Source organism: Lytechinus variegatus, chromosome 18 (assembly GCF_018143015.1).
Source record: "Lytechinus variegatus isolate NC3 chromosome 18, Lvar_3.0, whole genome shotgun sequence".
Lineage (NCBI taxonomy): Eukaryota > Metazoa > Echinodermata > Echinoidea > Temnopleuroida > Toxopneustidae > Lytechinus > Lytechinus variegatus.
Window position 1 is genome coordinate 5,056,913 of NC_054757.1, and position 24,217 is coordinate 5,081,129.

Genomic DNA, 24,217 nt, shown 5'->3' on the forward strand with positions numbered 1-24,217 from the left:
TCTTTCTGTTTTTATTTTTTCAAAAAGGACAAGTCAGTGGAAGGTAGAATCTCGCAATATATTTGACCGTTATTTGGTTTTAAATTTCACAATTTAAAAGTAAAACCTAAGTCACGTGTTTTTTTTTTGCAGTCAAAGTTCATCCCTGAAACAATGAGGTTTTAACAAAGGGAGGAAACTCAGACGAGTACAAAAACTTTCATTCAACTTAAAGAAAACTACATTTTAAGCATACGGCCATTTATTTCACCCAGTTTCATGAATTCAATTTATCTTAGATTTTTTTTCCTCAAACGAACACACTCATTTTTAGAAAACGTCAAGATAAATCAGCGTGTCACTGCTTAAATGTACATTGAATGAATGCCAATATCTGTTTGCGAATCGTAGAGCCTCAATTTATTATTTTAAATTGAACATGTTGAATATTAGGTGTATTTCGGTCATCCATTCTTGTTCCGACGTGGGTCAGTGACCGATCTATGGGACTTCGGAAATGAACATGCTGTTTTCTAGATGGCAGTGACGGGGACTTCTTTTTTCAACTGAAGGGCGGTCTGAGTAGAAAGTGTGCTTACTATTACACGATTCGCTTGAAGATCATCAGGAATGTACAACAATCATATGCAAATGCATATTGTGTAAGAGAAGAAAATGGCATGACGACATTATTTTAAATTGGGCATGTCGAAAATTACGTTTATTTCGGTCGTCCATTCTTGTTCCGACGTTGAAGGTCAGTGACCGGTCTATGGGAAAGTGAACATGCTGTGTTCGAGAAGGCAGTGACGGCGACTTCTTTTCAAGAGCGGTCTTACTAGAAAATACATGTATGCTTCCTATCCGTATGAATAGTACATCAGGAATGTACAATTAGTTTGTAATTGGAGGCAGTGGAAAGTGTCAAGACGGATTAAAAATTCAATTGAAAGTAATATCGAAATACGATTCAAGCAGTTCTCATGTCTTTCATATTCTTCTCGTGGAAATTTCGTTACACGCATTGTACTTGTGTGTGTGGAGCCTTTAAAAATGTTATTCCATTGTGTTGTGGATGTGCCCTATTATAACATGTGTATAAACTCAAAACATAGTTTATAAAAACCACACGAACACACACAATGGCACGATGACGTATAACTCTTTCAATATACAAGCACAAATCAAACATGGTAGGCCTATAACTTAACTTGCTTTGTTTCGCCATTTCGACTAACATATTTGAGTTGTCGACCGTTATGATAAGACAATCGCCTTGATAAGATCATCCTACCTCCATGATAAGATGAAATATCTTGCCACCACGTCAGGTAGAATGGCACGATGACTGGAACTCTTCTGTAGTTGTGACACAACCGTATTTGATTGGCAGTATATCATGTTTAGACAGGCGTTTGTACAAGCCCACAAATCATATTAGGATCCTTGCTGGCTTGTACAAGACGTCCGATCACCGGCGTAAATTAGCTTTTCAAATATGATGCGGTTAAATGTGGGTGAAACCAATAATTCATTGGTGCGTGTGTGTGGGTGTGTTTGTGTGTGTGAGTGTTTTTGAAGTGTGCGTGAGGAAGTACATGTATGTATGCTGTCAGCGTTGTTGAAACGATAGTTCCCGGATGTCATGGATGTGTGTGTGTGATGTACGTGAGGGAGGGGGGGGGGGCGTGTGTGTGTGCGCGTGGAGGTACGTACATGTGTGCATGGGCGATATGGTCTCAATATTCGTATTATAATACTAAATTTAAGCATGTTTAGTGAGAACATTATTTTCATATGAAGCAAGACGGTTTTGAAAATGTGATGAAACTTGGCTTTAGAAAAAGTTTTTACTGTAATCAGGGGGTAATATAACGATTCATTTGTCCTTGAATAGTTAAATATATCATACACTCAAACACACACACCCACACACCCACACAAAAACACACACACAGACATTCTCCCCCTCTCTTTTTTCTCCCTCCTTTCTCCCTCCTCTCTCTATCTTGGCTATTACTTCTGCATCCCTTTGTCTGAAGTTGTTTTTTGCAAGATGAGATTTTGTAACACGGTATCTTATCAACAGGAGAGATGTAATAGAAGGAGCCTGTCAGACGAAGAGCTAGTAAATCAAGTTTAAGAGCATTCGATAGATCATATGATACAGTATCACCCATTAATTATGGAGGTACTTCGGATTTAGAATAAGCATACCTTTTAAATCGTCATTTATTTTGACTATGTTTTTGATAGAAATGTGATGTAAACAAAGGACACGACGATTATATGGCAAGGAGGCCTATTCACCAAATTTGTAGCCATCTCCACTCCTTTGCTTCAATAAATCGAGAAACAAAATGGGAGTTACCTTAGCAAAAATAATTATACTTGCTTATATAGCGCCTAACACTTACTTTGTCAGAAGTCTAAGCGCTCTACAGTATATGCAGCATAATTACCCTGGCTTTAGCAGTGCAGCTGTTACGCGCGCTGCGTTTCAAGGAATGAATTCCTGCCAGGTACCCATTTACCTCACCTGGGTTGAGTGCAGCACATTGTGGATCAATATCTTGCTGAAGGAAATTACGCCATGGTTGGGATTCGAACCCACGACCCTCTGTTTCAGAGTCCGGAGACTAATCCACTGGGCCACAACACTCCACTCCATTTATGTTTACGCTGCCGCCCCCTTTAAAATAATGGAGGACACCCCCACACACAAACACATTGCTTATATCTTGTTATTTTACATGTTAACGTCGGATGCATTTCATTTTCAAAGAATCTGCCAACCAAAAATCTCATCACCAACCCAGTTAAGTACCAGTATCCACAGGACAGGCATCCCTGATCGCATTTCATGTCTGAATACTGAATGTGATATCCATATCTCCTCCAGCATTCCCTACTATTTCATCTAGTCGCCAATTATTCGAGTCCACTTCGATACCCAACCCTTGTTCAGCCAAGGTTACCAAAGACATCCCCTATTTCTCATTTTGCATTTCAATCTTGGGGTCATTCGAATCCAATTACACGTCACTCTCGATCGAGAAATGAAACGTATCAATTTGATTTTTTTCTGATTACTGTCAAGAATCATTGCTGTTTTCCGCTCGTCATATCATACCCAAAGGTTGTATTTAAAGGCTGAAAATGCGTTTCCTTGCCAGCTGAACTGCTTGAAGAACTGATAAATTACATGTAAACAACTTTATTTTCAAAGAAGGGTTAGAACGACCAAAGTTGTATTTTTTAGGAAGAGGGAACTTCTGTTGGTGATTTCCAGTAAGATGGCACTTTTATCCACATCGAGCAACGATCAACTTACGATATGACGTGTATGGCATGAAGAGTTTGATACTGGTCGACTTTAAAACATACCTGGCAAAACTTTGCCCAGCGTATTAAGATTATGAAATTTGAAAATTAAATGTTTTAAATGAAATATTGAAGATATTGAAGAATATAAAGCATTACATTTATATGATACTCCATGAATCTAGGTTATTCTTGACACCTAGATATAATTCTTTTTTTTTTAACTTGCTATACATTATCACCAAGTAGTATATCAAGATGACAGGGTGGTAGAATACATATTCAAATTTGAATTTGACTTCAAATTTATTTCAATCAGAAAAATATGTTCAAATAATTATGTTCACAGCATGATTGGGAAACAAATATTATATATATTTTTTAAATGTCTTAGTAGATGTGTCTTGTAAAACATATCGTATTTTTTATTATTAAAAAAATGAATCATTATACATCAAAAATGGATCCTCTCTTGATTTGAGCAAACAGATGGCATTTCGCACAGTTTGGTGCTGGACCTGACCTGTCCTGAATAAGGCGTAATTATGCGCTCCATCAATTTTACACCGACCAAAGAACATTGTCATGGTTTCTCCTTTGGACAAATTAATCTTGTCTGGTTTTCTCGTCTCGCACTTGCATCTCGTCTCATATGTTTATCTCGTCACAAAAGAAATTTACCGTAATTATCCCGTATGAATTAATGGAAGGCCTATACAAGCTCATATTTTCATGAGAGCTTTTTCGCTTGGGGGTTGGGGGATGATGTGTGAAAATAACTCTTCACTCGAGAGTTAAACTTTTGTCATATTGAATCCCTATTGCTTTAAAAGGTAGTTATTTAAGTGTTTTATTTTTGCATCAGAGTGATATGGATTCTCTTGGCTTGAGTCTTTTTAAGGAAAATGCGTAAATAAGTGCCAAGTGTATTTTCTTAAAAATATACTTTCTAGTGCAATAAAAGGGAGATAGACACGCCATCTACAAGTGCTCGATGTTGAAGACTTTTAAACACTTGAAAATAGTGATCGATGAGGCTTTTTTAAATTGATTTCTTTTTGGGGGCTTCTTCATACAACCAATTAGCTACGGGTGTTTTGGCAAAACCGCGATCGTTGATAGCTACAAGTAGGATTCAGCGAAGTAGATGGCCGTATTGGCGAGGGAATTTAAACGGTGCTGTTAGTTAGTAGTTACTAGTCTTGATTCTAGCTTCCTGTGTTTTTATTATATCATAGTTTTATTTGAAGAAATCGAGAGTGGACGTAAATGTTTCAATAATGGTATTTTCATTTTTTTAATTTCGATAAATTTCGCACATACAAATCTTCACTGGTTATTGTGAGGAATGTGCCAAAAAAGTATCAAGTATTTTTTCATGCAATATGAATATTTTTAAGAGCGTCTGAACTCGAGGCTAATTGCGGCTCACCATTTTGAATACATGCCTCATTTATTCTGTGATTGATTACAACAGGGTCACGTGTCTTCATGCTGATCAATTCGTCATCAGGTACGGGTCTCCGTGATAGCATATGCTCATTATAAGCAGAAACGAAATAATTAGCTTTCTCTTTTGATTTTAACAATGACAAGTTACGAAATTGTTAATTGACAAATGAAAATATTCTTTAAACAAAAAATCAATCTGTTCCGTTTTTGTAATGTCACAAGGGCCAAACCGACTCCAGACCTCAACAAAATGAAATGAAATGGATTAAATGATATATATATATATATAAAACATTACCATGACGAGAACTTGTATCAATAATAAAAATGAAGTCAAAATGAGAGGGGTGGGATAATATTCGAATGTACCTTCCTCTGATCCACCGTTACAGGAAAATTGAAAAATTGAAATTTTATTTTCAACAAGTGTAATAATTATCATGAAATTCAAGCGCCAACATCATGGATGAGTTGAGTGTTATGAACCAAACCTTTTCCAGGCCATGATCAGACATATTCAAGTGGGTCTTCAATCCCGGTCCACTATTTTCATTAAGCGTGTTCAGGGGAAAAGAAAGAGATAGAGTAATGTGTTGGCTACAGTCCCACCAACGAAACTGACTCCAAAACAAGCGATATGTTGTCATTGGAAATAACGTGATATTCTGTTGGCGGCCTGAGTCGGTATCGCCGGTGTGCATGTCGCATATTAGAGAATTTTCGCATTTAGTACGGAGAAACTCTCTACAAACGCATCGATTCCTTTGAAAACGCAATTAAACTCACAATGGAGAGCTGAGAGGCTTTTGTCGAAAGTTGGTGGACCGGGACAGCGGATCATACGAAGATTTCCACCGGACGAACAATTATTGCAAATATGTCCTTGTCCAGAGTCACGAGATTCCGATGCTGCCCTGGTCCACCAGCTTTCGACAAAAGGTTTTCAGCGCTCCATTGTGATTTGACTTGCATTTCCAAAGGAATTGGTGCGTTGTAGAGAGTGACTGTCTCCGTAATAATGCGAAAAGTTCGGAATAAACCGTACAGGTTTCACAGGCCTAATTCATTCCCCATAGACTCATGTGTTAAATTGGCACTTTAAAAAATTCATAAAAAATAAGGATGAAATTCGGGGGTCGAATGTTTACTACCAGTGGATAGGATATATATCTGGCAATCCATATCTGACCAGAAAAGGGTCCCTCGACCGGCTCATTTTAAAAATAAATTGGCGTATTTGAAGACACCTTCTTGTAGAGCAGATTCATCACCTCAAATAGCAAAATAGCCCTAATCCTTCCGCCAGTCAAAATATAGTCCAAAATTGGAGATATTTCTTCCCAATTTGGGAAAAGGAAGTTCAGTAATTACCAAAAATAGAATCAGTGTTAGATGGGCAATCATATGCATACACTTTGTCAATCAGCCACATTAAAATAAAAAAAATAGCAATGGGTTGGCTCGAATGAATATCTATGGCCTGCCACTAGTGATTAGGCCCGTGTAACCTCTAGTTAGACCGACTCGCATCACCAAAGCCGTGTAAACCGTCGACTATCTGTATGGACTGGCCATCCTCTGCCGTTTGGAAGAGAATTCACCTTGCCATGTTTACGTTGTGCGTTGAAAGTCAATCCCATGAAATTGCAATTTGATCAATGATAAATATGAGTTATTCCCAGTGCATCACAATGTTGATATTAGGGAAATATCCCATGTAACATTAATTGTGATATGTAGCCTGAAGTGGATTAACCTTCAAAAAGGGCACTGCTGTGATCGATTGGGGCCAGTGTGGAGGTTATCGAAGGAGATTTCAAGAGGGATCATCTGCTCCATGAAAAAAATATTAACGTGGATATGCCTTGTTGGTATCGGTTCTGCAGGATACCAAAAGCGCGTACGCCGAGCGATCCACGCTGAACCCGTAGTGTAAATGCGCATATACCAGGTGGGTGTTTCATAAAGCTGTTCGCAAGTTAAGAGCGACTTTAAGAACGACTGGTGATCCTTTCTTACGCGCTAAACCATCGCCAATTCAATATACATCTCACTGCAAGAAGGGATCACCAGTCGTTCTTAAAGTCGCTCTTAACTTACGAACAGCTTTATGAAACCCCCACCTGGAGCCCGTCTCACAAAGAGTTGCAATTGATCCGATCAACCACAACTATGGATGGCCAGCAACATCAACATCTAAAATTGAAGTTTGTTCAAAATATTTTCTACATTATTTATGATGTAGATTCATACATTCATCGTTCTCTTGAAGATTCGGTGTGATTTTCTTTGTAAACTTAAGATGTTGTGCAAATTTCCCGTAGAAAAAAATTATATGGATGGATTTTCATACAGTTGAGATTGATCGGATCAAAGTAACGTAAAAAAGTTGTTCGTAATGTTACGCACTACTTTACGCACGACTAGAACATGTAGGTGATAGGTCAGTTACCATGGTTACACAGGGATACCTCATTCAGCATGAGAAAGGATCACCCGTAATTCGTAACTCACAGCTTGTTCGTGGATAATCGAATGGGTCGTAACTCACAGGTTGTTTATGGATAATCGAAAAGTAGTGACCGACAGCTACATTATTTCATTAATGGGACGACGTCATTCTCTTGCTTCATATCCTATCAAGCAAATATATATGTTGTACTTTGTCATATGTTAATTTATTTTTGAATTTCCGCTTATGTTATTTTATTAAAGTAAGCCTATATCATAGAACATGCATGAGGGTTGACTGTAGCTCTGGGAAAGCCGTGCGATCTTCACCGAGCTCTTGTGACTGTTATGACAATGGTTATGAGTGCGCCCTCTATTGTTTTACGCTCAGTTACTGGCTACCTTTAAATCTCTGCAATGAAATAGAGGTCCTTTATGTTAGAGATTTTTAGTGTTTTTGAAAAACTGTTTCCCTTTTAAATCCAACAAAGCTTTAATCTAAACAATTGGTGCTTTCAATATAAATTTCTACGCACATTTACAGTGAAAAATCGAAAGATTGAATAAATGAATTACCTTGGATTTCAAACATCGAGTATTCCTTTGAGCAGCTGTGTATGCCAGCTTCGTCTCAGGTAATTAGCAAAAAGTAGGTTTTATCTTCTGTTTTGTTCGAGCACACGAATGAGATTAGGACTAATGTGAAATTTATTGATCGGTATACAAATAATGCCATTGTTCCAACCAACCCTCAGACTCAAAGTAAAAGATGGGACGAAGTTATTCAAGACCATGCATGAAGACGAGACGACTTACTGATGAATAAGAAAAGTGGATTTATGTGAGGGGATTTCTCGATGTACTCAACTGTAATTGGAATATTCGTCAGGGACAAACCAACATGTCATCGGAACTCAAAAGACCGATTTGTTTTATCGTAGATCCTTATGAATAGACGTGGCTTACGGTTCCCCGAAGTAAAAGTACAAGTGATATGTTACCTCATGTCAAAAAGGACTTTATCTTTTTCTGTATAAGTCAATCCATGTTTCGACCAGAGATTACGTGAGTTGAATCTTTGGTAGATAGTGATTGGACCGAGTGGGCGTAAGTTGTCAGGAATTAGGCTTGCCAAGATTTGCTGAATCTGGGGCAATAAATCTGGATTATCGAGACTGTTCAAATACTGTCTTGAAATTATCCCGATTCTTCTGACATATTGTTTGAGCAGAATGAATAATGAGATATGATTGTTCTGAGCTGGATTGATCTTGTTTATATTCGAAGTTTTTGAACTGCTATCTCAAGTGACGAATGCGGTGCTGCCGTGGTATAAATGGAATGTTAGGTTAGGTGTAGGTTATTTGCTTACCTTGGGGGACTATAAGAAATGGACTAATAATTGTTAACGGATGATGTTCTAATACATCTGAATACGCTGTTTGCAAGATGCAATTAAATACAAAATGCATTCTAAGCTTAGCATGATGAAAATGATGAAAAGAACAAAAGAACAATATTGAAACGTTTAAAAGTTTAAAATGTAATACAAATTTAGCATTATTGAAACAATCGCTTTATCTTAAACAAACCAAACAATATTGCGTAAATGATTTCATTACTTGAAATCAAATGCTCAAGTAGAACATTATTATTCAAAACCCAAGGGTTACGGTGGAGTTACACGATCCTGCAAATCTGATTACGTCAGATCGAAGCTCTTAGTGTTTTTCGAAGTTACACTTTGACCTTGATGGTGGGCCCTGAACGTTCTTAATATGTCAATCATGAAATGATATTAAAATGCTATGATCGATTTGTAACACAAGGCCAACATGGCATGATGTTGTCATATCAAAGAACATGGAAATCAAACATTTTCATCTCGAAATTGATGTTGCCGGTCCACTGGTAGTCCTTGAATGTTTCTCACCTAACTTAGCAACCATGGGGTTTTAAAAGATTGTTGATCGATTGATGATTAAAGTGCATTCCCTTTAGTGTCTTTCGAGTCATGTATGTCGCCCTTGAGCACAGGGAGGCCGTTTCATAAAGATGTTCATAAGTTGAGAGCGATTTTAAGAACGACTGGTGATTCTGTCTTACGCGCTGAACTATCACCAATGAACAATTTGGTGGATACACTTTAATAACAACTCAGTAAAATTGACAAGTTAATAGGGTGAGCTGGGTGCAACTGTTATTCTAGTCATATTTCTTTATTTTTTAATTGTATTTTACTATTCGTCAGAAATGTGACTAGATATATCAGTTAATAATAATAATAATGATAATTGGCATTCATATAGCGCTTTATCAGTCTACGACTGTTCAAAGCGCTTTTATTACCCGGTCACTGGATTCAAAGCATTTCAAGCAGCCTGTTAACATGGTTAAGCGCACACTTGCTAAACCAACCACAATGACGGTTGTTTCCTACCGGTAAGTTGCTCTTAGCTTACGAACAGCTTTATGAAACACCCACCCTTTTTCATATACCATGTATGCGGTCTCTTCCCTCAACTGATTATCCCGGATACATCGTAGAATATTAACTTTGAGATTCATTCCATATTTTCACATCGTAAAAACCCCCGAATATAATTTTTTTTCTCCCACTCATACAAACATTCATACCCACATACACAACCACCATTTACAAACAGCCCAGACAAATACTGTCACACAGATATGCAAGAAAATAGATGACATAATTTTACAGAAGTATTTTCCTGCATAACTTAGAAACTGTGTTAGTAAGGAACTGGTCAATCAACGTTCATATTATTATTTTTCTTTAAAACCGAGAACATATTATGGCATTTTTTTTTACTGTAACCCTCAATGCAAATGCAACTGAATTGGAAGAGATTGCAATGGTTCACAAACCAATAACATTTTCAGTTTGATGTGTGTCTCTCGACTGAGATGCGAACTGCATGTGTAAGTCCTCGGTTGCCAGTGGGTATGGGCTCTCTAAAATAACGACCAACACACACCCTTTCACGCTCACCTCTCATACTTTATCCACACCTGCACATACATCCACGCCATGCACCCTACATAATCCCCATACATACAAGACACACACACACCCCACACGCGAACGCACACATTTCCCTTCACACACACTCTCAAACACACCTTCCCGTAAACCCGCCTCAAACACATTTTCTATTTGAGGACATCAATAATGTCCCTACTTCCTTTAATGGTAATGATAGCGCGAGGATATACGGTTCGGTCTTATCTCTTCCCAGCAATTAGTAAGGATGAATGTGTCCTCTTTACGAAAGTATTCAAGGAGGCGTTCAGCCAGGAGTCAGGCGCAATAGAGTCCACATCACGTAATCTATATCTGTTTTCTCACCAAATACGAGATGCATCTTGGCGTGCTGTCCTCGTGCCACCGAAAATAAACCCCGCGTCAATTGATATTGGTGTCCACTCGCAAATAGACATCAGCGCCTTTCTTTGCTTATTTTATTTGTTTGAATATCACTTCAACGTTGACAGAATCAGTGGGTAGGGAGGTCCTCGTCTGATATCGGTTTATGATGGTGACGTGCGAGGGGAGGACACGAATCCTTCCTTAATCTCAATTATAAGACGATCGGGCTCAAACATTAAAGAGAATGTTTGAAGTCACTAAAAAGGGAATATAATGATGATGGTGATGATGCTACTGGCTCCTTATTATAGCGCGCTGCCGGTCCGCCCGTTGGTGCTCGTTGCGCTGCAAGAAATTAATACACACGAACAAGTAAAATGGAAAAGGAATACAAAAATTCCTGAATATACCATATACTATTAAATCGTATGAGATTAGTATGAGATGGACTGTTTTATAAATAAAATAAAGAAAGAAAATCTGCAAAGAATGACTTTTCGACTTCTCTTATGTTTGCGTTAGACGGGTAAAATATGAATCCCAATTAGGTCATGTACTCGAAAACAAGATGTTACCCAATAAAATGTTACCCAATATTTGGTAGAAAGGGAACATGCATATTTGCTGGGCTTTTTGTTTACCCTTTACTGGGTAAAATGCACGTTCTATGGGTAAATTTCAACGAAATATTGCTTAAAATTCACAAAATATTTGGTATCTTTTTACCCAGCCAACATACATGTTCCCATTTTACCAAGTATCGAGTAAACATTTTTTAGAGTGTGAGCTCTGATATACTGTGAACACAAGTGCGACAATTATTCTGGACCCGCAATATTATTATTTCTGCTGGGTAACAACGGGGGCATTTTTTCAAAGATATTACCGTTTCTTTCCCGTTCCAAATCTGAAAAGTTTCCCCAGAGTTGACTCTAAAAACGGGGCCAGCTTCACAAAACTTATAAACTAACAGTGAAAAGCGACTGAAATCCTTTTATCCTAATTGGTAGAAATTGTACATTTGTTCTTAAAATTAGTCTTTACGAAACGGAACTTGGTCTCTACATTATCATTATTTTTTTAAAATTAAAATCGCATGTTTTCGTTTCTTGCTGTATACAATGAACACTTCGAAGAATCCTACACTCTAAAAGATGAAGTGCTAATTTAGCACCTAAGGAGTTTGTATAGTGACTACACCCCATAGTGCTGATTTAGTAATTAACATTTGAAGTAGAAAATCAACACTCCGAAGTGCAGAAAATATAGAAGCTACTTAAGTGCTAAATTAGCCCTTCATTTTTTAGAGTATAAATGTTGTGACCCTTTATGATTCATATTTCAAATTTTGGCGGTGTCCCCCATAAAACAAATCTGTGCGGACTATTTTCTAGTCATTGCTTTCTTCAATAAATGCAAGATAACGGAATAGCTTGTCTCTGTGGCTGTGCACTGAATTATCATTCAGCATTAGAACCCCTTCAATCGTTGAAAGAACAATCTGATAGCCCTCTGGGGTGCCATACGCGCAACGGAAATGTGGATGACATCGTGCTTTTGAAATTAATCAATCAGCCTATTTAAGAGTGTTTTTTATCATCATTGACAACATTTTTGCAGGGAATATAGGGGCTCTTTCATGACAATGATCGTAACGTTACAAACAACTTTGATACTTCAGTTCAATAGGTCGCTATAAATTAATTTCGTTCTATCTGTAGTTTATTTTTATTCATGCTAAGTATTTACCTTGTTCTAGATTATTTGAATGTTATATTCTGTATTTTTTTATTATGAATAATTATTTGACTTTGTGAACAATGTACTATTACTTGTATGATTTTGAACTGAAAGATTTTAATAAATACTATTACAAAACAAACAAAAATCTTTGGTTCTTATACAAGTACAATATTTCAATATTTAATTTGATGAGCTTCAATAAGGTCAATAAAAATTACAAGCATGTAGTATTTACAATTTGGGAGGGGATGAATCTAATTTGATTACGGTAAAGCTTACTGAAATATAAGTCGTGGAAATTTTTCATCGAAAATATTGGTTGTTTTGTAGAAAAAAAATGCTGAAAGAGAAATGTTCGTAGAGAGGGGAAGTCCTTTGTTATCGTTAATTTCTTGTTACTGTATGTTTGAAGGAAATTATTGTAAAATTTCGAGAGCTATCTTAGAATGGCCTTTTAAACACGCCACGACCGAGAATGCGTATTAGACTTGTGTGTGTTTGGCGTCAGCTTCGTGGATGCGACCATAAACCTTAACAACATCCTCTGTAGCCTTGTCGTGATAAAGAGAAGTGCGCATGCGCACATCTTTCGTCTCCTCGGTCAAGGATTTCCCATGAATGTCTTGAGGGCAAAATTATTCTAAAACTAGATTCAGCTATGGAATTATTTATGTTACCCGAGAAAAAAAATGAAGAAAGGGATATCCAATTAGAGAAACGTATCTTTCCTTCCGGGTCTGGGTTAGATAAATACACTTAACAGCATAGGCCTTTCTCATGGCGACGCCTTTCTTTGTTTTTATCACGTTCTCACATGCTTATCATAGTGTATTCTATTCAAGCACTCAACATGACCTTTAGTTGCTATGTCGGGATCCGGTATTTTGGCATCTCGAGATCACAGCTAAAGATTGGGAAAATCAGTGATGAAATTAATATGAGGGATTCTATTTTGATTGGTGCTACCCTATTTTATAATTTGAGTATGTTGAGAGAGGACACCGTTTACCAGATTTTACGAGACATTTTGTGAATACCAGCTCGTTCTTCAAATTATTTTGTGTTCATACCAGCTCGTTCTTCAAATTATTTTGTGTTCATACCAGCTCGTTCTTCAAATTATTTTGTGTTCATACCAGCTCGTTCTTCAAATTATTTTGTGTTCATACCAGCTCGTTCTTCAAATTATTTTGTGTTCATACCAGCTCGTTCTTCAAATTATTTTGTTTTCATACCAGCTCGTTCTTCAAATTATTTTGTTGTACCTTTGTATACTGATTATTAATATCTATGTTTAACACTGTGAAACGTCAAATGCTTATTGAAAATTGTAAATGAACCCAAGGAAATTGCCTCTGTATCAAATTTGAAAAAAAAAATGTTTAATCGGTTCTCAGTACAAGTTCGAAGTAAAGGAATATGATTCATTAGTGTAGCCTCATTCAGCTCTGCAGTCATCCTTCTTCAAATCGATGAATTGAATGATACAAAGTTAATATCCGGCTACCATGCCCATCTGGGTCATGTAACTTATGCAATATTTATTGATGCCATTAATCGTAACTACAAATATTCGGTGAACGACGTGATAACAAATGTTTAAGTGAAAAAAAAATATTCAGCGGGATTGTTTTATTCCTTATTTTACATTCCTAGACATAAAAAAGACGTTCAGTGAAACCAAATCAAGTAATTATTGCGTGCTAGGGAATGATGGATGTCTTGTACGATAGTGGTTATCTCGATACATGTCAATTTGACGGATAGCGTTTATGTTTGTAAACATTTTCTCTAGCCTAGTTTCTGTATCTTGAAGAATAATATTGTTGCTTTCTCGAGGGGCCTCTACACGCGGACGGGAGAGTTACTTCATATCAGGGGAAGATAAGATAATCTGTTCGCGGACTCGACAAGAGAGGGAGACATTCCGAAATGACATTTGTTTGACTGTGAGTAACTGCTTGCGATGAGGTGAAATGAAGTCTCTTTTTATAGAAGATTTGAAGCGTTAAAGTCTGTCTCTCTTTTGGATGGGGGGGGGGGTATTTTGGTTTATAGTTTAAGCATTGATTAATCGCTCAGATGGTGCATAACAAATTTTTGATAAAAGCTTTTCTCATTTTACAATCAACATCAAAAGCATGCTGATTATGATACATGCAAAATAGATTAGATTATTTGCAATATTCAGACCTCCATTTTTCCAACATATCTTGCATATTTTTATTATCAAATTGGATATATTATCTTCTGTTTCAGGTGTATATTCTTGATATTTGGTTTGTTTTAATATTTATGTCATTTATATTTTCTGATGTTATGTTTTATTTATTTTGATTATTGCATTAGAAATTTTGTTGGAAAAATGAATAAATAAATGAATGTACATGTATATTTTGAATCGCACGTGATTAACAGCTATGTACACTGTTGTGAGTGTGAACTTGCCCCCCCCCCCAATATAACAAACATGCTTCGATCATGAAGGTCCTAGTATATCATCTCCATTCTGGGATTGTATGAAAACAGCGTCTTCACTTTATCCATCTGAGAATGCAATTGTGTTTGCTGCCCTCTGTCGGTTGTATTGATTTCTAGCGGCAGATCGGCAAAGACATTTTGCAGTGACAGCCAAGGTTTTCTTACCAAGTTCACAAATAGACGATAAAATGTGATTGTGGTTTGGCATTAGAAGTTAATTGTGACGTGCAGCTTCAAAAGACCCTCCCCCGGTCACTGAAGAAGTGTGTCAGAATGCCAATTTAGGACCGATTACTTTACGCGGTGACATCATCATTATCATCATCATCATCTCCCTCATCAACATCATCATCATCATCATCATGATTATCATCATCATCACCAGGGCGATTCCATACGTGTCGTACGGGACATTTTGTCAGCAATTTCTAGATTCTTAGCTGATTGCTTGAGCAACGAGAAATCACTTTTGGTCAATAATAAAGTTATCGTGGGGAGTCATGTGAAAAACTGATTACCAACACAAAAATATTTGATTATGGCTGAATTAAGAGCGAAAATGTTGTGTGTCGTACGGGAGTCAGAAATGTCCCGTACGACACGCAACATTTTCACCTCTAATTCTCCCACGGACAGCATATTTTGTTAGTTGTCAATTTTTCATATGTCTACCCAGCAGTACTCTATTATTATCACAAAACAAATTGAAGTTCTTTGTTTGTTTGGACAATAGGTTGAAAAATGTTGCGAAAATAACTGATTTTTCTAGCATGGAATCGCCCACCACCACCACCACCATCATCATCATCATTATTATTGTTATTGTTAACTTTAAAATGTCCAGTAATTATGCTACATTGTTGTCCAGAGACTTTTTGATAATGTAACTGCTAGATGTTGCATAAACAGCCGTAATTATCATTGATGTTTGTAATACTTATTTAGAAGAGATTTTAGAGACCTCTGGTTACGTAAATGAAAGACCTAACATAATGAAAGTAATTGTATTGTTCAACGGGAATATCAGAGATATTTGATAACGTCACTGCTAGGCATTACGTAACAAATGTAATTATCATCTACTGTCATAATATTCGAAAGAAACTAGGGTTTTTCGTATGAAAACGTTATTGCTCTATACGTAACATAATTGTAATTATCATATTTTTTGTAGTATTCATTTAAAAAAATGAAAGGCTGATTTGAGATTTCTGATGACGCAACTGTCAGACGTTACATAAGCAAATGAAAAATTTCACTTTCCTAACACTATTATACAAAACATATATTTTCCCTTGGAGTTACGTCCTTTTTGCAGTGCATGTTTGTCCAGCTGTATTGGTCTTGGTTATTCGATATAAGCCCCTTTCCAATCCGACTTCTTGTCACGCGAGATTGTAGGTCATTCACTTCTGTGCTAACAGACTTCTTCGATTTCTCCTGATGAAATTTGCTCAGAAAATAAACAAAAACTGGTGAGGTTTCCGGCCAAATCAGCTGGCAAGATGCGAAGCCATTGGCATTCTTAACGGAAAAATCGACGGGTCTTGGGGCACATGGTTCTCTTCACCTTTGGTGAAAGCACAGTCACATCTCTCCTACGGCGGCCGTACAGCTACATAGGTGGTGTGAATAAAAATGAATAAAACGACTGTTTTCCACTCGCCGTACGGCCGCCGTATATAGGGGGGACGTGACTGCGTCTTCAGGGCTTTATATACTGTTAAAAAAAAACCGATTTTACAGAAAAAAAAGAAAGAAGATTTTGCAAAAAGCAATAACAGAATCATTCTGTAAATTCATAAACAAGATTTTTTTCTGCAATTTATATATTAACAGAACAGGTCTGTTTAAAAAGGGGAAAATGGTGTTTTATTAAAAGAAATTTGTGAGGTTCCATACACCAAATGCCAATTTCTTATAAGATTACGCAAACTGGTAATCTCGAGACTCTGCTGCAGGAACTTCTTTTATTTTAAAGGTCAAGTCCACCTCAGAAAAATGTTGATTTGAATCAATAGAGAAAAATCAGACAAGCACAATGCTGAAAATTTCATCAAAATCGGATGTAAAATAAGAAAGTTATGACATTTCAAAGTTTCGCTTATTTTCAACAAAATAGTTATACGAACGAGCCAGTTACATCAAAATGAGAGAGTCGATGATGTCACTCACTCACTATTTCTTTTGTTTTTTATTGTTTGAATTATACAATATTTCAATTTTTACGAATTTGACGATTAGGACCTCCTTGCCTGAAGCACAAAATGTAAAAATAATGGAATTCCACCTGTTCAGGGAGGAATGAAACTTCATTTCACATGACAATGACGAGAAAATCAAAATATTTCATATTTCATACAATAAAATACAAAAGAAATAGTGAGTGAGTGATGTCATCAACTCTCTCATTTGGATGTAACTGGCTCGTTCATATAACTATTTTGTTGAAAATAAGCGAAACTTTAAAATGCTATAACTTTCTTATTTTACATCCGATTTTAATGAAATTTTCAGTGTTATGCTTGTTGAATTTTTTCTCTTTTTATTCAAATCAATTTTTTGTTGGGGTGGACTTGTCCTTTAAGGATAAATTTTCTAACAATGTACATAAGAGCTTGTTTTGCATGTCAAAATGGCGACACGACATTTGGTTCTGCGAATTTTCTCCGGTCATATTATCTCAGAGGGTATAGAGTTAGGAATGCAATCGAGTTTTTTTTATACAGAAGAATGCCAGAATAATGATTAGGGCTATTTATGTTTGCCTTAACGTGCGCATTTTCCGTCGGAGCAATCGTCGCCGGAGAAAATGTCATGGAACCCTTAAAAGTAATGATTAACATGATTATTATATTTTTAAGAGCTAGGTATTGTAGAATCTGATATCTATTTCGACCCATCGCATGAATTTGAAGCTCAATGGTGTTTACATGACTGATGGGTAATTATTTTCAATGATTTAGAAAAAAAGAGACAGCATTACATTAAAAGGAAAATAGTTAAGTATAACCGACACGTGTGTTACTTGTCCTGAAATGCAAGCCTTGCAATGAAATGAATTTTGTTGATTTTTTGTTGTTATTTTTTTACAAAGTACATATTATGAAGTTTGTATCAACTCGGTCCTATTTCGATAAGTGTTCTTGTACCGTGGTCAAAGGTCAAGTTTTTTTTTCAATGCAGCCATTGTAAGATTAAGTTTAAGTATACTATAAATATTTATTTATTTCCACAAATGGAAATTTATCTTGTTTGCATGCCGTGCAAAACATAATGAAAACAACATGTTGAATAAATATTTATACAAATGTAACCTTATAACAAGACAACTTATATTGGAAAATGACAATGATAAATTTATGAGTAATATACAAATAATTATGAACTTTTATAGCAACATCGTATTTTTTCTTCTTCTTTCCTTTCCGCTCCACACTTGATTTTAAATGGACCAATCACGGACGCTCATTTCTACAAACCACACCCACTGAACGCAGGTAAGATAAATAACCTTTGATGAACATTCTTGCAAATGATGATTACGAACGCCAGTGTAAGTACATTATTAAATACATGTATTCGTTTGTCACCATTATTGGTTATGATAATTCATAATATTGTGTTTTTTTTCAATTTTATTTACTTATTTTATTACTGTTAATTTCAAATTACTTCCGGTTTTCATTTTTCCATGGAGATTTTAATAATGAGGGAGATAAACAGTAAGGGAAGGGCTGAAGTGAAAGTGGGGATTACAATTTGCATACAATAATTCCTGAAAATGCATTGCCTCTTATGAAAGAGAGAGAGAGTAGAAGAAGGAAAGTGAAGATAGATAGATGGAGAGGGAGAGAGGGAGAGAGAGAGAGAGAGAGGAGGATAGAGTAAGGTTGGGATGGGAAAATAGTGGAGTCACAACACTTGATGAATGGCAGGCAATGATTAAAACACGTGACACAAGATTAAGTGTCCCTCCGGGGGCTAAATGGGGGCAATTAAAGCCCCATCTCCAAGGATGAGCGTTAATGTTCTATGATGATAGACGGTTGTTTGAAAGATACCCCATTTGTCCCTGTGCCATCTTCCTTCCTGACCAACACTGGTTGTGAATTGTGATCTTCCATTGTCTCTGTGTTATAAAATAGTCAATTTTAGAATTTACATTTTAAAATAACTTATAATAATAATAATACTGATAAATTGCCCTACCACTGGTGGCTCAGTGGTAGAGCGTCCGCCTCATGAACGGGAGGTCGTGGGTTCGATCCTCGGCCGAGTCATACCAAAGACGTATAAAAAAAGGGCATTCTGCCTTCTTGCTAGGCGCTCGGCATTTAGATTGGAGAAGGGTAATAATAACATATAATGTTATGCAGGGCCCGCTGGTAGAGCAGTTTCCTAACTGAAGTGGCTACCCTGGGTAAATAAACCGTTATTATTATTATTTATTGTTATCGAGAGGCTAATATGTTTTCAGAGGAGAAGTATTTGTTTAGGTACTTGGAAATATAAAAATAAATATGAATGCACGAATGTATTGTATAGTGAATTAGTGTGTCATAATTCAAGAGGACTTATATGAAAAGACTACAATGCTTAGAATTTTTTTTAAGAAATGGAAATTTCGTATAATTAGAAAAAGGAGGGGGGGGGGGGTGCAATGAATATTCACAGAACTACCGATCGAGAGTCCATAGTCGGATCACATCGCCCAACGTTATTTCATGTATTTTCTAACATTTTGATAGCGAATACATTTAATCACAAGAAAAACAGTAAGCTGAAAGCACTTGATACTACACTCTAAAAAATGAAGCGCTTATTCAGCTCTTAAAGAGCGTGTACAGTGACTGCACTTCGGAGTGCTGATTTTTCTCGTTCAAATTTGAACTAGACAAATCAGCACTCCGAAGTGCAGTCACTCTACACGCTCTTTAAGAGCTGAATTAGCACTTCATTTTTTAGAGTGTAAGTACATGCCCCTGACACCCCCCTCAATTTTTCTTTAGGTTTGACTTGTTCGCTGCAAAGCTGCTCATGTTAATACACTCTAAAAATGAAGTGCTAATTTAGCTCTTACAGAGCGTGTATAGTGACTGCACTTCGGAGTGCTGATTTGTCCAGTTCAATTTGAACTAGACATAGGTAATTTCTTTCGTCTTTTTTCGTTTTTAGGGGCGGCGGGAGGGGAGGGGGGGGGGGGTTATTGGACACCCGAATAACGGGTCTCGTAACGGGTCAACACGAAGCCAACGGGGAAACTCTGGGGGAGGACTTGTGTTGGGTTAGGTGTGTTTCACAAATAGAGCAGAAATAGGTTTCAGGGTTGTAGCCAATTATCCCTTATACGTGACGTCCAGCATGCTCTATATGCCCGATGAATTACTTTAAGAGTTTGATGTGCCTTAAGGCCTGATCTAAAACAGTGCCCTTTTTGGGTTAGTTTGTGTGAGCTTTAATTAATTCAGCCAGGGTATAAAGTTATGCTTTCCAACATTAGGCATAATTATGTAGTGATATTGAATATTGCTTTCGATATTTATTCCATTGTCATATTAAACAATAACAATGTGCATTCCATCTTTATTCTATATACGTTTTCCCGAGGACCACGTTTCCCATCAAAGAAAGGATTGGCCGCGGAAGAGCTTTTAATTTACATGAATTGAATTGAATTTATTACAGAACGTCACTGGCAATTGCCAACATTTTGTTCAAAACAAGAAAATATATATATAAACAGATAAACAAAAACAAAATAGTATTTTTTGTCAAAACAAAATAAAAACAAAACAAAACATAACAAATCAACTTAAATATACATTATAAACATAGGAATCATTCGGATAGATATTTTAACAATGAGTATAAAAAATGATGTCCAAGAAAGGATAAGGAAAACGTAAAGAAAGTGGGAGAGGAAAGAAGTTCGAAAATAGAGAGGGCGGGAGAGAGGAAGAGTGAGAAGAATGGCATCACATGTAAACTTATTGTGTAAGAATATTGCGAGTGTATTAATTCAAAGTGTTTGCCGGATGATATTTTTAGTACTCAGAAATCCCCCCTAATAGCATTTATGTTTTGGACAAAAGAACAAAACTATTTAATCAAAGCATCAGTTTCCAATTTCACGATGTAGATAAATTTTTCCTGGCACTCCATTTCAGTAAACCTAATATTAAAGGTAATTATCTTTTCAAAAAAATCTTTGCGCAAGTCATTATATTTGTTACATTTCATTATAATGTGAAACTCACCCCCGACCAAATTCAAATTACAATCCTCACAAAATCTGAGGTTAGATGGTATCTACATGTATTTTTGAAGAAAACACGTTACTAGTATCCTAAAAGAAGATTTATACGATATAAAAAAATAAAAGTATTGATAGTGGCAAGTACGTTTGTAGTAGGCATTTGGGCTTTATTGAAATACCACATTTTGCTTATAAATAATTTCTTATGTTTAAAGAATGACAGGTAATTTGGACTCACTTGAATGGCAATTTTGTCATTGAAATTAAGGAAAATCGTTCACCCGGGATACTTGAAATGGAACATTTGTTGTCAAGCATTTTGAAACCTTTCCCTTTATATTTTTTCATCTGTCAAGTCAACTCATTCCTGCCAGTCGTGGTTGCTTCGAATAATGGATGAATGAATTGCTTACACTTCAACATTCGGTGTTATGGATTGACAACCTGAAGTGCGACATTTGTCTGCTTGAACTTTAACGCAATAAAACTGAGTTATTCCTTGCCATAAATCCCTTGAAGTTTTCTTCCATCTTTACTTTTCCTGTATACGCTCATGGAAGCCAAACCAAACACAATTTAACAAAGACGAATAGTTGTTGGCGCCAAAAATTTGATATATAGCATGTACAATGTCTGCTATTGGGTATATAGCTATACACACACAACTTTACAGCCCAACATACATCGTAAATGTGAAGGTTGAATGTGAACTAATTCGTCGGTGAATTGCCTCTGACGGAATATATTCCAATAAAAATCCACATCCGTGCAAGACGGATTCAATTAAACGTTATAATCGTTTTTTTTTCCTTTATAACTAACCCGGATCTAACTTACGGCCCCATCTATATCTGTCTCTGTGTAAATCTTGCCTGGTGAAAGGATTAAAGGTAAAACTATGCCTAGTTGCAGCAAACAATTATTTCAAATTTTAAATCAGGTTAATTGTTACTAAATTATTAATGCATTAATGTAAACTTATCTTTGTGAAATCATACAAATCTTAAATGGAAACCGATAATTCTGAATTTCTGATGATCGCTAACAAATAAAAGCATACAATTACATGGGACAGCGTAAATGTTGCGTGGAAAAGTACCCGACGCTTAATGGAATTCTGTACTTGCTTAATTTTGCTTATTTCCCGCCAATTCCACATTTTCTTCCGGCGCCATTAGTGGTTATTTCATTGGATTCTGTTGGAACTCATTTTGAGATCGTTACCACAACTGGTATTTATCTTTAAAGGGGAATGAAACCTTTGGAACAAATAGGCTTGTGTAAAAACAGAAAAATCAAAGAAACAGATCAACGAAAGTTTGAGAAAAATCGGAAAATAGTGAGAAAGTTATGAGCATTTGAATATTGCAATCATTAATGCTATTGGAGATCCTTACATTGGCAATGCGACAACGATGTGTGATGTCACTGATGAACAACTTTCCCTTTGATGGACTATAAAATACCCTCAAAATGTCTCTTTTTGCTTTTTCTTATGATGATACAAACTCTTTATCCATGATGTATTTTTAAAAAAGTATGTATTACATGCCCTCATGTAGGAAGAACAGTATGATTTGTGGATCGATGTGATAAAAGAGGCAATTCAAGTGAAATATATACTAAAGTCAATGGGGAGAGTTGTTCACAAGTGACATCACACATCTTTGTCGCATTGCCAATTTGCTATCTCCATAGCATTAGTGATCGCAATATTCAAATGCTCATAACTTTCTCATCATTGTCCGATTTTTCTCAAACTTTCGTTGATCTGTTTCTTTGATTTTTCTGTTTTCACACAAGCTATCTTGTCCAATGGTTTTATTCTCCTTTAAAGAATACAGATCCGTATGATTATCATAACAACCCGCAACTTAGTGAGGAAGGCTGCATATGGAAGTTCTACCAAAGACAATACCTTCTGTTTTAGGGATCATATTTCATAAATCCGTCATACCTATTTTTTTCTCCAACTCATTTAACATGTTTAAGAGCGTCTTAAACATGTTCTGTTGTAATTATATTCTGGATACCCGTTGGAATTATGAATGTATTAACTTTTTGGTAAATATTAAGATTGGTGATTATGATTGCATCAGCTATCTAGCTGATTCGCAACGATAATACGAAGTAGAAATAATATTTCTACTTCGGCATTACATTTTTAACTGCCTTTTAGCCCCTGCACCCACCCTGTCCTCTGTTTATTTATCATGTTTATAATGAATGATTGGAATTTCTTTTCTTAATGGCATGCAATATACCTGTATCATATGTATATTACACTTTAGAGAAAATTTATTTGTTTGTCTGATATTATGCCGGTATCCAAGGAAAGTTCTTTTTTAAGGAGCCGTTTTTCAAAGTTGTTCTCAGAACTTAAGTTTGCACTTTTGAATACCCTTCTATATCAAAAGAAGATACGAGATGGAAATTGTTCGGATATTATCTCGAATTTCTTTTGTATCCAAAGTGGATTTGGCGCCTTTTGTAAATATCTACCTCATTTTGACGAAGATTGGCATGTTTGTATCCTGCTGGGTGTGAACCAGGCGTGTTGTAAGCACCGTAGGACGCTGTATACACCTGACATGATAGTAATAGAGGTGATGATTGCATTATTCTACAACTGCTTCTAATACCTCAGTCACATTTTCTCTATACGGCGGTCTTAAGGCTAGTCGAATACAGCCGTTTTAACATTGTTTGTTACCTTACATATAGGTGGTTTGAATAAAAATGAATAAAACGGCAGTTTTCCACTCACCGTACGGCCGCCGTAGAGCAAATGTGACTGAGGTATTAAATACAGCGTGAGGCCTGCAGGACGCATAGTATTTTATATTTCTCGTGCATACCGAAAACTACTATACGAGGACTACTATACATGTAGGGATTAAGCTGTGCTGTACCATGTAATAATTACTTGTAAATATTTCGATTTTTCACGATTGTTTTTCACTAAAAAAAATCTTGAAATTACATTGGGTAAAGACCACAGAACAATGCGGAAAATTGTACGACTTGCGTTTATCGAGATGGAATGCAAGTGTGAACAGAAGATAATGTATATGAATTTCCGTTTGCCCATGATACGTATTACTGGCAATTTCGACTCGCTACCAGTATATGTCAGC